This window comes from Petaurus breviceps, unplaced genomic scaffold (genome assembly GCF_028583685.1).
Source record: "Petaurus breviceps papuanus isolate PSGF00001 unplaced genomic scaffold, PetGlider_PUasm1.0 140, whole genome shotgun sequence".
In the NCBI taxonomy this organism is placed as follows: Eukaryota; Metazoa; Chordata; class Mammalia; order Diprotodontia; family Petauridae; genus Petaurus; species Petaurus breviceps.
In genome coordinates this window covers 32901428-32918514 of record NW_027185698.1, presented here as the reverse complement: position 1 = coordinate 32918514, position 17087 = coordinate 32901428, and the positions used below count along the sequence as shown (strand labels likewise).

Here is a 17087-nt window from a genome sequence, read left to right as displayed (position 1 = left end):
TCTCTCTCTCTCCCTCTCTCCTCCCATTTCTCTCTCTCTCCCTCTCTCCTCCCATTTCTCTTTCTCTCCCTCTCCCCCCCTTTCTCTCTCTGTCTCTCTCTCTCTCTCTCTCTCTCTCTCTCTCTCTCTCTCTCTCTCTCTCCCTCTCTCTCTCTCTCTCTCTCTCTCTCTCTCTCTCTCTCTCTCTCTCTCTCTCTCTCTCTCTCTCTCTCTCTCTCTCTCTCTCTTTCTCCTTCCATCACTCCCCAAATCGTGTATACCTCTTCCTCTTTTCAAAACCTCAAGAGTGCACAGACAAGAAGATTCAAATGAATGTCCAAGACTTGAACACTGAATTGGGGATAGACCAGATCAGTCAATTCACAGTTTCCTATTTACTAGTTGCAGTGTCAATTTATTTCATAGTATTTGAACCTCAGTATCCCTTCCTATAAAATGGGGAAAATAATATTGTCATTTCCTATGCCTTCTCTGAGGACTGCTGTAAAGACTGAAGAAAGTACGAAGTATGAAACTGCTTTGGGACCATTAAATATCATATATGGGTAAGTTAAGATGATGATGATGATTCTACTGTTTTAATGTCACACCAGAACAAGAAATGTAGAGTCATCAGTGAACTATTTCTACTACAGACATCTGCATGCTTGCTTCTAGTCCTCTGAATGGAACCCAATGGCTACATAAATAGAATGTGGGAAAACAGTTACCAAAGTAGCTCGAAGGAAACCTCAACTTCCATTAAAACCTTCACACTATGTCATAGCTCCTTTTCTCTGAATCCCTCCCACCCTTGAAGTCCAAGATTAGGTTCTTCCTTTTCATAAAGTCACACAGAAGTGATTCCCTCAGTCTTCATGGATCCCTTGTATTTCTGAACTGCTAAAGCATTTATTGCCTGCATCATGCACTTGAACACTTAGTCATGTATGCACATTGAATAGAGAGCTGGTCTTGAAGCCAAGAAAACCTGACTCTTACACATATGCTGGTTACGTGACTCTCTAGACACAGCTTTCTAGTCCTCTAGATAGCTCTTAAAGACTTGAAGGGCAGAGAAGGTACTGACTTTCTTTGGTAGAGGAAGCTTCCTCACTTGGGTGCTCCTTGGATCAATGAAAGAAAATATCTGTTCTTTATCCCTTTCACATTTGGGATATGGTATAACTGGTCTCCCTGCCTCCTACTCTCTAATCTGGAAGCTTATGCTTCCTCAATTTTCATTCTAATGTGCAGATCTGATTGAATTTCAAAAACCTTGAGTAGCTCCTTAAGCTTCAGACTACCCCATGTCATCAGTCTTACTTTTCCAGTCTTATCTAATACTACTCTTTCTCCATGATACCCCATCCTAACTGCAACACCCTCCATTCCTAGCCTTAGACTGATATCTCTTGCCTCTGTCTTTGCTCACCTCTGGAGATGGCTCCTCTCCCATTTCTTCCTGTTGACACACTTTAAGGCCTAGTACAGGTGACACTTTCTCCATGAAGCCTTCTCTGACCATCCCCTCATCAAATAGGATGTGATCCAGAGGGATGTAGTACCTCAAGAAGGACAACTTCCTCTTTAAATATTCCACAACCCTTTGTAACCCTCCTGGGCACATACAACGTACTAAGAAATATCTGATTAGTCTTGTCTGATATCTTTGACCAAACTATAAGCAGTAAGGACTATGTTTTATACATGCCTGTCATCCACCAATACTATATACAATGTTCTGCATGCAGTAGGTGCTTAATAAATGTTTGTTGAATAAATAAACGAATGAAACATTCTCTTTCTCATATGTGTATATTGTGCTTCCACTGTAGATTTTAAGTTCTCTGAGAGCAGGGACTATACATTATACTGCTTTCTACGATCCAAATCCCCTAAACACATAGCATTGGACTTAGCATACAGTAGAAATAAAATAAATGTTTCACTAAATTGTCAGCAAACATTTATCAAGCACATACATCTTGTAGAACACTGGTAGGAATAAATACAAAATTTTCAATAGTTTCTGTACTTGTGGAGCTTATGGGAATATGAGACAAACATGAAAAAAAACCCCTCTAATAACACAGTCATATGTGATGACTTTATTAGGTACAAACCAAAGGGCTATGTGACATTTTGTTGATTAATTAATACCATAGGACCAGAAATTGTATTTTGAATTAGAAATTAGCTTGAGGAACATTTCAGTCCAAATGGTGTCATTCCTTGATGATGGTATTAAATTGTTAATGTAAACTTGATGTCAGTGAGGTCAGGATCATGACTTGTAGGAGAAAATACTTCTCCATTAGGCTATGCAGTTTGGTGGCTTAATAAGCCTGTCAGAAGGGATATGATGGAAAATGCAAACATGACATCTTTCCAGACTACAGATCACAGAGGCAGCAGGAAAAGGTTATACCAGTAGAAAGCCTTTTGGTGATCGGAGCTTTTTTTTTTTTTTTAACATTCCTTATTTCTAAAGATGTCCCCGGCTAAAATAACTCTCCATTGGCAATTCCATCTCTAAAAATGGAATTAATAAGATTTTTATTCACTTTCTTAAGGTTTGGCTTTGGCACATGCAATATTTTACAACATGTCAAGATGAACACATCTCACCCGTCTTTCAAAAGGAGCACTTGGCCATGTCCTTCTTGGTCTTGTTTAATGTTTTTTTTTTGGTCAGGATTTTTTACTATGTGACATGGTGGTCAGAAAAGAGGCATTAAAAGAGTTAAGCTACCCAGGATGAGAGGGGCAGGGTTCTGGTTTTTTCTTCCCTGGTCATACCACATTAAGAGTATTGCTTCCAGTTCTAGGCAACACATTTTAGGAAGGACCTTAGCTCACAAGAATGCCTTTACAAGAGGGTGATGAAGATGGTGAAGGGGCTGAAGGCCATGTGATATAAGGACTTGGGGATGGTTAGCACAAAGAAGGGAAGACTCAAGGGGCCATGATAGCTGCCTTTAAGTATTTGAAGTACTATCCCACACAAGAGGAATCAGATTTGCTCTGCTTGATCTCAGAGGGCATAACTAGGAGTGAGGGATAAAGGTTGAAGGGAGGCAGATGCCATTCTGATATAAGGAAAAGCTTCTTAATGTTTTCCCTAACAATTAGAGTCAATGACAAACAGATTTGGCCATTTTGGGAAGTAATGGATTTCAAGCCAAGTCAAGAAGCATTATTAAGAGGTCACTATTTGCTGGGCATCATACTAAGTGCTAGAGATACAAAGAAAGGTAAAAAGTGTCTCTCTCCTCAAGGAACTCACATTCTATTGGGGGAGACAGCATGCACAGAACTACACACATACATGATATATTCAGGGTAAATTGGAGGTAATCCAGCAGTGGGGTCAGTGGCAGGTAGTGAGCAAGGAAAGGCCTTTCGCAGAAGGTGGGATTTGAGCTGCGCCTTGAAGGAAGCCAGGAGGCAGAGAAGAAGAAGGAGAGCATTCTGGGCATGGAGGGCAGCCAGCAAAAAGGCATTGAGTCAGGAGATGAAGTGTATTAGGAATTGTAAGAAGATCAATTTTTCTGGATCTTAGAATACATAGAGAAGAGCTAAGGATAAGAAGATCAGAAAGGTAGGAATACATAGGGTTGTGAGGGCTTTAAAAGCCAAATAGAGGATTTTATATTTGATCCTGGAGGTATCAGGGAGTCCCATCCCTAGAGGTTTTAAGCCAGTTCTCAGGGCATTGTAGAAGAAATATCTGCTCAGTTATAGGTTGTAATGGAAGAATCGTGAGGTCTCCTGAGAACCTGAGATTTTCTGATTAATAAAGACTATAGCAACAACTTAGCTTTTTCACCTTCAAAATGTGGAAAAAGTCAGAAAAACTTGAATCAGTATGACTATGAAATTCAAATGAGTTAATGTATTGTAAGGCATCATATCAACTTTAAAATACAATATAAATGTCCCCAGCACTGATCATAGTGCCTGGCATGTAGTAGGTGCCTAATAAATGTTTATTGGCTACTGACTATTATTGAGGGAACAGAAAAAAAAACCAATTTTGCTCTCAAGCGTAGAGAGAATAGAGGTTAATTATATGAGATAGGGTTGGAAAGACTGAGTAGCACTAGAATAATGAGGGCCCAGGTTATAGTGGCTACTCTGCCTGCCTTTCAGGGTCATCATGAAGATGGAATGAGGTCATATCTAGAACCATTAAATGTTATATAAAATGTCAGCTAATATGATGATTATTATCCAGTTTCTTTTATAACTCCAATCTAGATTTGCTTTGAAAATTACATTAATAATGACCTTTTCCACAGAGGTCTGTAGGCATTATGACAAATTATGGTAAATCAATATGGTAGCAAGAGGTCTAACTCTGATTGGTTGGATAATGTTGGTGTTGAAAATTATGACCAAGTGCTCAGAAATGGATCAGTGTTCCTAGCTTATTCAAGCATAGTGGCATCACAGAATGACTGTTCCCTGAAGAGATGTGACTTGAATAGAATTCAGCAGCCGACCCAGCAATTTCATAGAGAACAAATCTAAACAGCTTGGGGTTGGAAAATTCATTTGTTTATTGGTTCTTGTGATGATACCTGAATCAGTCATTTCATCCATTTCTTACCAAGGTCAAAAACAAAGACCTGTGGGAGGCAGGGGTAATAGTGTGAATGAGAAGAGTGATAGGAGATGAAGAGAAGTCTCAATCATTGGACATAGCAATATTGACCCCAGCTCAGAACCCATAGCAGGAGTAAGAGAAAGTATTATTTAACCAACTCCATGTCATCCAAGCTGACCAGGTTATATATAAATCTTGGTCAGTGGGCCATGGGAGGGATGTGCAGTTGTAATCACAGTCATGAAATTATAGAGTCTTAGGGTTAAAGTGAAGATCCTAATGTATGGACATTTAGAGAAGCCAGGAGAGACTTTAGAATATGCACCACAGATTATCAGACCTATCAGGGACCTTGGACATCATTTTGTTCAACCACCCCATTTTATGGATGAGAACAAGGCCCAGACAGCTTAAATGACCTGCCCAAAGTCACACAATTGTCATTATCCCAATCCCATTCTCTTTTCCCCTCCGCCTGCTCTCCTAATTCTCCTTAGACGCCACAGACTAAAGCTACACACCCATTTCACTCTGCTCTCTGAATTCCTACTTTATAGGAAACAAACCTGCTTACACTTTAAATCTTTTCCCCCTGCTTCTTCCATCTTCTGACTCACTGAGACCTGGCTCCCTGCACATGACGCAGCCTCCTTAGTCATATTTTCCAAAACTGGCTGCACTTTCACTTATTTCCCCTGACTGGTCAAGACACAGAGAGCTAGAATATGCTTTTCTCCTCTTTGCTGTTCCTAGATTTCCCCCCTACCACGTTACTCAGTAACTTCTCCTCTCCTGAGGTTCATTCATTCTATCTCTACCCCCCAACCTCAGTCTACCACCCCATCAAAACCCTGGAACTCTTGTATACAGGCTTCCTGGATGCTCACCTTCTTTCCTTAATGACTTCAGTGCTTGGCTCACAGTCTTTCTCTCCTTCTCAACCCTTGCCCTCCTGATAGGAGACTTCAAAATATGTATTGAGAGTCTCTAAAATGTCCTAGCTTTCCAATTCCTCAAACTCACTGCACATCAGCTGCATGCAGAGATGGTCATTGCCACCATTCATGTATTCATTCCGTATTCGTGAACTTTGAAATCCTCTTATTTGATCACAATCCACTGTCATTCTCCGTCTCGATCTGTCTTGCAACCCCAACCCTGTTCTTTGTCCTTGATGTGACTTCTAATTTCTCTTCCAGTTTTCTCTGGAGAGGAATGGAAAAAATCTGGATGGTGCAATAAGAATAAGGACAAAGACAGAGATGAGGATATGAATGTAGGTGAGTATAGGGATGGATAGAAGGATAGATGTGTGACCCTGGCAAAGTCACTTAACCTTTTTAATCATCATTTTTCTTGCATAAATGTTAACTTTTAAAAAAAAATTTTGTGTGACCTTGGGAAAGTCACTTTAATCATCAGTTTTCTTATCTGTAAAATGGGGATCATAATAACACCTACCTCCCAGGGTTGCTGTGGGATAACACATATAAAGTGCTTTGAAAACCTTAAGGTGCCATTTAAATGCCAACTCTTACTAATCTTGGGGCAGCTAGAGGACAGAGTAGATAAAGTGCTGGGCCTGGAGTCAGGAGGGCCTGAGTTCAGACTTGGGCTCAGATACTTCCTAGCTGCGTGACCCTCGGCAAGTCACTTAAGCTATCTTGCCTCAGTTCCTCAACTATAAAATTAACAGGAGATGGAAATGGCAAATCACTCCAGTATCTTTGCCAAGACAAACCCAAGCGGGGTGATTACTATCACAGAGTTGGACACGACTGAAAAATGATTCAACAACATTATCATTTTTGTGATAAAGTATTTCAGTTGAACCGCTGATCCTGTAAGAAAGCTGCTTCTTTATCACGGGGTAAGATTTTCTATTGCTTTGACCAAAGTTAGGTGGGCCAGGCAGGAGAGGATGTTCTGCATTCTCTATATTGGTGACAGTGGCAAAGAAGAGCTGCTCATATGTGTGCATATAACCAAAGCAGGCAGTATAACGGACTTTCCTCTCCTCTCCTCTCCTCTGAAGTCACTGCCCAGTTCCAACAACTCAGGCCATTCCAAAGCTTAGGGCCCAAGGTGACAGGACATGGGCACCATCAGGCCCCAGGGAAGGCTTATGTTGATCCATCAGTGGATTCAACGAGAAGGATTAATTAAGCATCTGGAGCAAGGCCAGTACTCTGCTGGGAGCCGTGGGCCACCCTCCTCTGCCTGTGTTAGTGGAGGCAGCTGAGGAGGCCACCCAGCATCCCAAAGGGCTGTGGCGATGGCCCCGGGGTGAGAAAAAGACGGGCCCCTGAGCTCAGTAAGTCTGGATCTTTCATCTCGAATCCTGGCGTGGTTAACCCATGACTCAGCCAGCCCAGTTTTATCTTAAGCTCTTCTCAGCTGTCATATGTTGCCTTAGAAAAGACACTGACTGCAAACCTGACCTCTCTGAGGTCCAGTTTCTTGTCCCTGAAGAGCATCTTACACATTTCTTACTTTCAGCTATATCCTGTTATATGCAATCACCTTAATTTCATTAAAATATTAATTCCTAAAGAGCATATGTTATAGGGTCACAGATTGAGAGCTGGAAGGGATGCTAGAGATCAGTTAGTCTAATCCACGCATTTTACACATGAGAAAACTGAGACCCAGAGAGGCAGAGCCTGTCCAAGATCGCACAGGTAGTAAATGAAAGAACAACATTTGGACCCAGGTCCTGTGATTACAGATTCATTGTTCCTTGCACTGAACCACACGGCCTCTCTGCTAGCCTTCAGGCATTCCATGGGCCTCTCTGCTGCTTAACAGAAGCCATCTTTCCTTCCTGTGAACATTCAGTTCACTTCCCTTGGGAACTCTTAGTAATAACCTAAAAGAATGTGATATTTATACACGTGTTTCATTGATGCAGTCTGTATTTTTGAAGTAAGAAACACAGAAACAAGTAAAGGCTGGAATGTTTGTCAATTCTGTTTCCTACTTCTCTTGAAGAAACTGGGGAACATAAAGCATATCAATCCCAATGAGTCTGGTAACCCAGAGACATGCTAGGGGCAGGGAGAAAGAACAAGAAGAGAGAAAAAGGATTGGTTCCCTCCCACCCCCACCATCCCAGCACCTCATTTGGGATTGCAGAGAAGGTTCCATTTCATCAAAAACTTTATTTCATAAAAAATTTGATTTCATCAAAAGAATGAAGCATCCTACAGAGAGATGCCAACTTGACCTGAGAAACGAGGTAGATATATTATGGAGTTACTAGAAACTAGAGGTGACAGGAGAAAGGAGAGGGAGAAATGGAAGGGGTGGGGAGAGACATGCACACACAGAGAGGAAAATGGAGACAGAAAGAAAAAGAGGGAGAAGTGGAGGAAGAGAGAAAGACAGACATATACATGGAGGTGCAGACTGAGTCAGAGGGAGAAATAGAGAGACAGAGAAAGAGAAAGAGAGAGTGTAAGAAAGGTGGATAGACTGACAGAGAGAGAGACAGAGAGACAGACAAGGAGAGAGGGAGAAACTCCTTCTACCAATACAGATAAGCAATTACTCTGTAATTTACACTCTTAAAGTGACAGGCTTAGAGATGGGACTTGAAGTCAGGTCTTCCTGACTTGAGACCAGACTTTCTCCCCATGATTCCAGACTGCCTTTCATATACAGAGTGTTCCCAGAGTCTTAGTGAAGTTTTAAACTTCAACAGCTGAGGTATCAAGCACATAGCCAGGGGCCACAGGCCACAGATCTCTCAAATGAGGACCAGACCATATTAACATAGAATCGGGAAATATTTAACAAAATAAGAATATGATAGAACACAATGTTAAGAAATGGTTTTCTAAATCGACATGTGGCCCACAGGGAATTTTATGTCTGGATTTGCAGTCTTCATCTGTTTCCATCCGAATGGGACAGTATTAGGACATCTTATATGTGAAACCACATTGATATAGTTACTATATTATACACACACACTATATATATATATATATATATATATATATATATATATATATATTCCCAGTTAAAAAGCACTATTTCAGTTGTGCTGTATGAATGTAATGGAACACTATTGTGCTATAAGAAATGATGAACAGGCAGACTTCAGAAAACCTGGAAAGACTTATATGAATTGATGCTGAGTGAGGGGAGTAGAACCAGGACAACATTGTACACAGTAACAGCCATAGTGCATGATGACTGATTTTAAGAGATTTAACCCTTCTCAGCATTGCAACGACCTAAAACAATTCCAAAGGACTCATGATGGAAAACGCCATCCACATCCAGAGAAAGAACTATGGAGTCTGAATGCAGAGCAAAGCAGACTATTTTATTTTTTCTTTTCTTTCCTTTTTTTTCTTTCTCACAGTTTCTCCCATTTGTTCTAATTCTTCTATACAACATGAGTGATGTGAAAATATGTTTAATAGGAATGTATATGTAGAGCCTACATCAGATTACATGCTATCTCGGGGAGGGGGGGAGAAAATTTAAAACTTATGGAAGTGAATGTTAAAAACTAAAAATAAGGGGCAGCTAGGTGGTGCAGTGAGTAAGAGTGCCGGCCCCGGAGTCAGGAGAACCTGGGTTTGGCTCTGGGTTCAGATACTTAACACCCACACAAAATAACTGGCTGTGTAACCTTAAGCAACTTACTTAACCCCGATTGCTTTAAAAAACAACAACAACAACAAAAAACTAAAAATAAATAAATTAAAAAAACCCCCCACTATCTCATTTGAGCCTCAAAGCCAGTTTGTGAGCTAGGTAACACAATTTTTATTATCCCAGATGAGGAAATTGAGGCCATCAGAGAACATGAGCTCTCTGTACTCACATAACTACTAGGGAATGATGTCCCTGGCACTCAAACCCATTTTGATTCTGACTTGAAATTCAGTACAAGTGTTTAATTGATGGCGCCTAGATTTGCTAAGTGATTAAATGTGTATCCTAACACAGCTGCCTTTGAGAAAAGCTGATAATCATGTAAACACACTCATTGGGGTGGCTTTGAAAAAGATGGAAAGAACAAATGGCTTTTGGGGGGAGAAAAGTCATCAGCGCCATCTATCCTATGGATATTGAAAAAGAACAATCTTTCTGATTATAGTGACTAAGCAGTTATCAGTCCTGTCACTCATAAAGAGTGCTCTGCAATCTTTTTTATTTTTTCATCCCATTAGGCATTCCTCACTGGGAGCTCTCCAGCAAGGCTGGCTTTATGGTTATGTCACAGATTCTGGAAGAGTCAGGGAGGGGGCTCAAGACTAAGAGACTAGTGGAAGGTCGCGTGATGAGGCATTTCCCTGAGCAGTCAAGTTACCGTCCTGTTCCTCAGTGAGTCATATTATATTACCTACTTTCCCAGGACCATTACTGAAACGCCAGCTGCAGTAAATGGAGATGCCACATCATCCTGATGGCTTCCAGAGAGCTAATCTGTGGCCTGCCCATGTTCTTTCCAAACTCACATTTTTTTCCCCCCTCCATTCAGATAATTGAGACACCTGAGCATCTCCTATCACATCTTTCTTCAGGAAATTTTGCAAAGTGGCTATGAAGAGGGTGGCAAGTGACATCCTCTTCCCCAACAGACTCCCTGTTCTTGACAAGTCTTGGAGGAAGCAGACGAGCTTTGCTCATCGAGACGTGCTAAAAATGGATATGAGACATAGCGCATTCCAGGCTTAATTTGGATCTCTACAAAATGATTCTGAATGTTTATCCTCTAAGAGCCCTGTCTGATTCTTGGAGTGTGGCTCCAAGACTATCTAAGCTTCTTTTTGAGTTTAATTCAATTTATAAAAAGAAAAACTCAAAACATTGAGTTCTCAAGGGTCTACTATTCTTGAGGCTCTGTTAATGTGAATTCTCTCTAACAATACCCTAGAGGTATAGTTGCCCAGACTCTGCTTAAATGCCTCCAGTGACAGGCAACTCACTCCTTAATGGAGCATCAAAAGCATTTGTATTTCAGATTGAAAATGGACAGTATAGAAAAGAAATTGGAAAAAAACCCAAGAACTCTGAGTCTTCTCACTTTCATGTTTATGCTGTTCTAATTTGAGTTTAGAAACCTGAATGAAATATCCACCTATGTCCATGTTCTCTCACCTTTTCTCTTTCTTCTTAAGATGGTAAGCTCCTTGAGGGCAGGGGCTATTTCCCTCCTTTAAAAAAATTCCCAGTATCTATCATAGTGCTTGGCACATAGTAGGAGTTTAATAAATGTTTGTTAACTATTGTTTGATTAACATTCATAGACTCATTGACTGAGAGAGCTGGAAGAAATTTGAAGAACTAGTGCCTTAGTTTCCTTGGAAAGCAACCAACATTGGTTCTGCAGACCCTGTGTTCAGATCTTGGGTCTATCATTTGCCAGCTGTGTAACCTTAGGCAAGTCACTTGATCTATGTACTTCTGGTTCTTCAGACATCAAATAAAGGGTTAGGATTAGATTGACTCTAAAGTCCCTTCAAGTCTTAAATCTGTGATCCTATGAATGAATTGTCCCAGAAGCCTGCTGGAGACAGGTGAATGTCTAAACCAGTCAATAAAGATTTGGATTTTTTTTCTCTTGTTGAAACAAGATCTCAAGATACTGAGTAAGCCCACTTAGTAGCCCTTTCCCAGAAGAATTCATCTGAACTATCCAAAAGTTCTTATTTGTGTTGTTAATGAGCTGTTTTTCAATTGTACCTGATTCTTTGAGACCCTTTGGGGGTTTCTTAGCAAAGACACTGGAATGGTTTGCCATGTCCTTCTCCAGCTCATTTGATGAGAAAAGTGACTTGCCCAGGGTCACACAGCTAGTAAGTGTCTGTGGTGAGAGCTGAACTCAGGGAGATGAGTCTTCCCGACTCCAGGCTTCCCACTCTATCAATTGCACCACTTAACTGCCCTAACAAAACTCTCCAACTTCAAATCCATTAGCCTTCCATAGATAGGCTGTGTGGACTCCCTCTATTGGATGGTGCAGTCCACCTGCAGTCAGGAGCTCTAGATTCTAATCCTGCCTCAGATATTTAGTAGCTGCCCAATCACTGCCTCCTTTCAGAGCTTCCATTTCATCATCTGTAAAACAGGGATAATACTGTCTGCAGTGGGGAGTTACTGAGGAAGGTACTGCTAAGTAGACAGTCAGTCAGACAACAAGCATTTATGAAGCATTTACTATGAGTCAGGCACTGTGCTAAGGCTACAAAGAAAGGCAAGAGACAGTTCCTGCCTTTAAGGCATACACATTCTAATGAGGAAGACAAGAGGTAAATAACTTGGCATATACAAGGTATATACAGACTAAATAAATATAAGGTAATATGAAAGAGGGCGCAATGAGGTGGCTCAGGAAATAAGTGCTGGGTCTGGAGTCAGAAAGACCTGAGTTCAAATCTGGCCCCAGAGAGGCACTAGCTCTGAGACCCTGGGCAAGTCACTTCACCCTGTTTGCCTCAGTTTCCTCATCTGCAAAATGAGCTGGAGAAGGAAATGGCTAAACCATTCCAGTATCTTTGCCAAGAAAATCCTAAATTCAGTTAGACATGACTGAAAGGTCCAGACAACACCACCCTCTACAACAGTCCTGATAAAGAGTGATCCACCCTTTACTTGTGGACCTTTAAAGTAATGGAAATTAAAGTACTTTCCCATTTCCCAAAGGTAGCCCGTTTTGGAAAGTCGTAGCAGTAAGAAAATTTTTATTTTGTTTTTGGTATATTACCCTAAAATCTCTCTCTGCAACTTCCAAATGTTGATCTGAGTTCTCCATCCCTCTCTCGCTTCCCCTGCAGCTGCATAGAACCAGTCCAGTCTGTCTTCCACATGACTGCCCTCTAAATACTAGAAGACAGATATTGGGTCCTCTCCCCCGAGCAAGTCGTCTCCTTCCAAGGCTAAACATCTCCATGTTTCTTCAACTAAACATGTGGTGGAGTGGCTTTTAAAACATTTATGTTGCCACCCATGACTGGATGTGCTCCAAACTGGTCAATGCTCTTTCAAAACAAGACATTCCAGATACGGGCATATCTTGCTTCACTGAGCTTAGTTTTATTGTGCTTCACAGATATTGTGGGATGGTTTTTTGTTTTATTTTTTTTTTTTAACAAACTGAAGGTTTGTGGGAACCCTGCATTGAGCAAGTCTATTGGTGCCATTTTTCCAACAATACGTTCTCACATCATGTCTCTGTGTCATATTTTGGCAGTTCTTGCAATGTTTCAAACTGTTTCATTATAATTATATCCACTATGATGATCTGGGATCAGTGATCTTTGATGTTACTATTGCTATTATAATGATTTTGGGGCACTGTGAATTGTAAGATGATGTACTTAATAGATAAATGTTGTATGTTCTGACTGCTCCACCCACCAACCCTTCCCCATCTCTCTCCCTCTCCTTTTATATGCACTGGGAAACAAACAAACAAAAAAGTCATTTGCCTTGCTTTATTGTGATATTCACTTTATTGAGGTGATCTGGAATTGAACGCACAGCATCTCTGAGTTTTGCCTATATCAAATCCAAGATAGTGCAGGAGAATGACAATGTTCCTCCTTCCAGAGATTATACTACTCATTATGTGGTAGTTATTTTAATGTCATGTCACCTTGATTTGAACTGAGCTTCCCGCTTATTAAAAGCCTCAGGTGTTTTTAAATTTTCACTATTGTTTTGGCACATCTCTGCTAAACTATAGATATGCACAATTGATTTTTTTGAACCCATGAATAGAACTTTACATTTATTCCTGATAAATTTTTATCATACTAGATTTGTCCCAGCCTTTTAAAGCAGAGCCTTAACTTTTTAATGTTAGAGACCTGTTTAGCAGTATAGTGAAACTTAAGGACCCCGTCTGAAAATGTTTTTAAATGCACAAAATAAATATATGATTTCAAAGGAAACCAATTATGTTGAACTATTATCTATCTATCTATCTATCTGTCTCTGTCTGTCTGTCTGTCTGTCTGTCTGTCTGTCTGTCTGTCTGTGGACCCCTGTTAAGAACTTCTCTTCTGGAGGCAGAAAATCCTGCCTCTGAAATTTACTGCTATGACCATTAGCAAATCTGTTGACATACCCTAGTTTCACTTTTTTCATCTGCAAAACGGATATAATAATAACTATTTTACCTACCTAAGAGGCTAGTTGTGACAATCAAATGAATTCATGTGTGGAAAGCATTTTGCAAATTTTTAAAAAAGTTATATAAATGCAAGCAACTATTATAATTTCTAGGATTTTGACAGGTATTAGAGCTAATTAGCCCCATAATCAATAGTTTTGGAGCATCTATCTTTTTCTCTATTCAGGATATTTACTCTTTTTGTTACCACCCATTTTTTTAAATTAAAAGATCAATGAAAAAAATGACAACCATCAGTTTGTTTTTAAAGGACCCTGGAATGTCATTTGTAAGGGTTTGGTGACTGGATCTCAAAGGATAACTAGGTACTCTCTTTTTATCTCCTCATTTATCTTAGACCAATCACTTAAACTTTGGGAGTCTCAATCCTTTATCTGTAAAATGAGGATAGTAATGAGTGAACTTCTTACCTCTTTTGTAAAACTTAAATCACTATAGAAATATGAGTATTATCAGGGGCGGCTAGGTGGCGCAGTGAATACAGCACCAGCTCTGGAGTTAGGAGGACCTGAGTTTAAATCTGACTTCAGACACTTAATGCAAAACTAGCCGTGTGACCTTGGGCAAGTCACTTAACCCCAATTGCCCTACAAAAAGTGAAAAAAATAAGTATTATTAATACTATATTGGATTTCAACTACCTAATAACCACTTTTGGTCATTACTTCCCAACTTGAACATCATTTTCCTTGAGAGTGTAAACAGAAAAAAAAAATAAATCCATTACTTCTGCTTCCTTTTCATCTTCCTATCTACCTCCAAGTAATGGTTCTACTTAGAAATATGACATTGTTATAAATACATGGAAAGAAACGATGAAGGCAGAGGAAAAATCCATAAAAGGAAATCTAAGGAGAGACAAGATGTTCTGCTCATGCCTACTCATAATAATAGCTAACATTTCTGTAGCACCTTAAGATTTGGCAAGTGCTTTATTAATATCACTTCCTTTGCTTCTCACAACAACACTGTGAGGCTGATGTTGTCATTATTCAGTTGTTTTAGTTGTGGTCAACTCTTTGTGACCCCATTTGGGGGTTTTCTTGCCAAAGATACTGGAGAGGTTTGCCATTTCCTTCTCTAACTCATTTTAAAGATAAGAAAACTAAGGCAAATAGGGTTAAGTGACATGTCCAGGGTCATACTTCTAGTAAGTGTCTGAGGCCAGATTTGAATTCAGCAAGACAAGTCTTCCTAAAATCAGTTCTGGTACTCTATCCACTGTACCACGTGGAGTGGCACCCTGGGAGATCAGTGCTACTGTGTTTCCCCGATAATAAGACACTGTCTTATTAATTTTTTTGGACAGAAAATCACCAGAGGGCTTATTTTCAGGGGAGGGCTTATTTTAATGAACATTGACAGCAATTTTAATAAACAGGTAAGTGTGAACAAAAAAATGTACCTTTATTCAATAAGCAAATCACTGGGGAAGAACAGGATGACGCGCTCACTGCTGCAGCTCTGATTGGATGCAGCTCGGAGCGCGGCGTGCGTTTCACCCGGGGGGGGGACGGTGCATACAGAGGGTACCGTAATGTAGCGTGTAGTGCAGGGGATCACCTTCACTACAGTAGCAATCTCAATAGGGCTTATTTTCGGGGGAGGGCTTATTTTAGAGGAATCTTACACAGTAAGGGGAGGGCTTATTTTTGGGATAGGTCTTATTATCGGGGAAACACGGTATTATTATCTTCACTTTCAGATAAGGGAACCGAGGCATACAGAAGTTAAGTGGCTTGCCCATGCTCACCCTGATAGAAGATGTCTGAGGAAGGATTTGAACTCAAGTCTTTCTGATTTCAAAGCGAGTGTTCTATCCACTATGCCTCACACCTGCCTACTTCCTTCCTCTTTCCATCCATATGTCTATCATTTTGGGAGAAAGGGAAAAGAAGGTGTAATGGCAACTTGAAAATGATTGATACCCACTGAGAAAAGAGCCATTACTATGAGCAAAATAGAAACCATGGAGATAATTTTGCTTCATTATTCCCCTAGAATTGGTTACAATTGTGTGTTTTCAAAAATATCATTTGTGACTGAGGTACATGTCATTAAAATATGGTTTGATTTAAGGTTATATTTCTCAAACATTGCCTGATAGACCACTTTAATTCACAGAATTTTAGATTAGGAAAAGACCACCATTTTGTGCAAAGGGGCCATTTTATAGATACAGCAAGCTAAGCCCTGAGAGATTAATTGGCTTCAAATTCATACAGGTGGTAGAGCTGGACCTCAATCCCAGGTCTCCAGGATCATGGTCCAGGAAACCACTGCTTTTTCCAATATAATACATCTCATCGGTAACCCTCCGGTGAAACATATTGCAAAGATACTGTTGAAATCATAGAGGAACCATGGAATGTTAGAGTAGAAGGAGGCCCCAGCAGTCATTTCAGAGTCTACCCCTGGCATTCAAAAACAAAAGATTTTCTCAGTCTGTCCTCATCTTAAAGACTGGTGCTGTTGGTAACTAGCCATTGGCAGGGCACAGACTCAAATCTAAGTCTTCCCTCAATCCTGGCTTCATTCCACTGAACTGAGCTTCCAAATGCATTTTTACAGTCAAACTTCACCTGAAATGGACCAGTCAAGATCCTGAATTAGTAAAAGCCCACTGATTCCCATTCTTCCAGCATCAACATTCAAATGTCAGACTCAGGCAAATATGCATGACATGGGTAGGATCCCCTTATGGGAAGAACTAGGTCTTCATGTCTGAGTGAAAAGGAAACACTCTGAATTCCTGCTTCATTTAAATAACATGAACAACGTTGGGGAAGAATGGATTGATATTTAATTTCATTCTTAGGGAAGATCTGAAACCTCAGCCTGTGGGTCTCCCAAAGCATTATCAATATTTTATTGACTCTTGGTTGTATTAAGTTTGTACAAAATTTTCAAGCTTGGAAAAGTCATTTAAAGTTTAAATTTGACTGAAAAGACAAGGTACCATTTTATGAATTCAGCTAAGAGAGTTTGACTCCAGAAAAAAATATTAAATGAAATTTGTCACCACCTAATTCCACATTCCAAGGCATGTACCTAGATTATATGTGTGTCAACGACAGACCCATTTAAAGCAGCTAAAAGAAATTAATTTAAAAGCAGAGAACGTCAAAGCTGGCAGGAGCTTAAAATGTAGGCTGTTAGAAATGGAATTCAATTTAGTTCAGCTAACATTTATTAAGGGACTGCTACTGACATGGCTGTCTGTAAAACTCCACTGCCTGCACAATTGTCATTGTCTTCATGGTCCTCATTCCCCTTCCTTTGGAAGTTTGGACTCTGTCTTGGGATGCTGGGTTATGATAAGGAGGCTTCCCCTTCCTC

At 40.2% G+C, this 17087-nt stretch overlaps 1 protein-coding gene across 3 annotated transcripts in view; it reads right to left on the bottom strand.

Moving 5' to 3' along the window:
* SLC2A9 (solute carrier family 2 member 9) overlaps positions 1–17087 on the bottom strand; it is a 296562-nt gene that overhangs the window by 14929 nt on the left and 264546 nt on the right. The gene's annotated exons all lie outside the window — the stretch shown is intronic.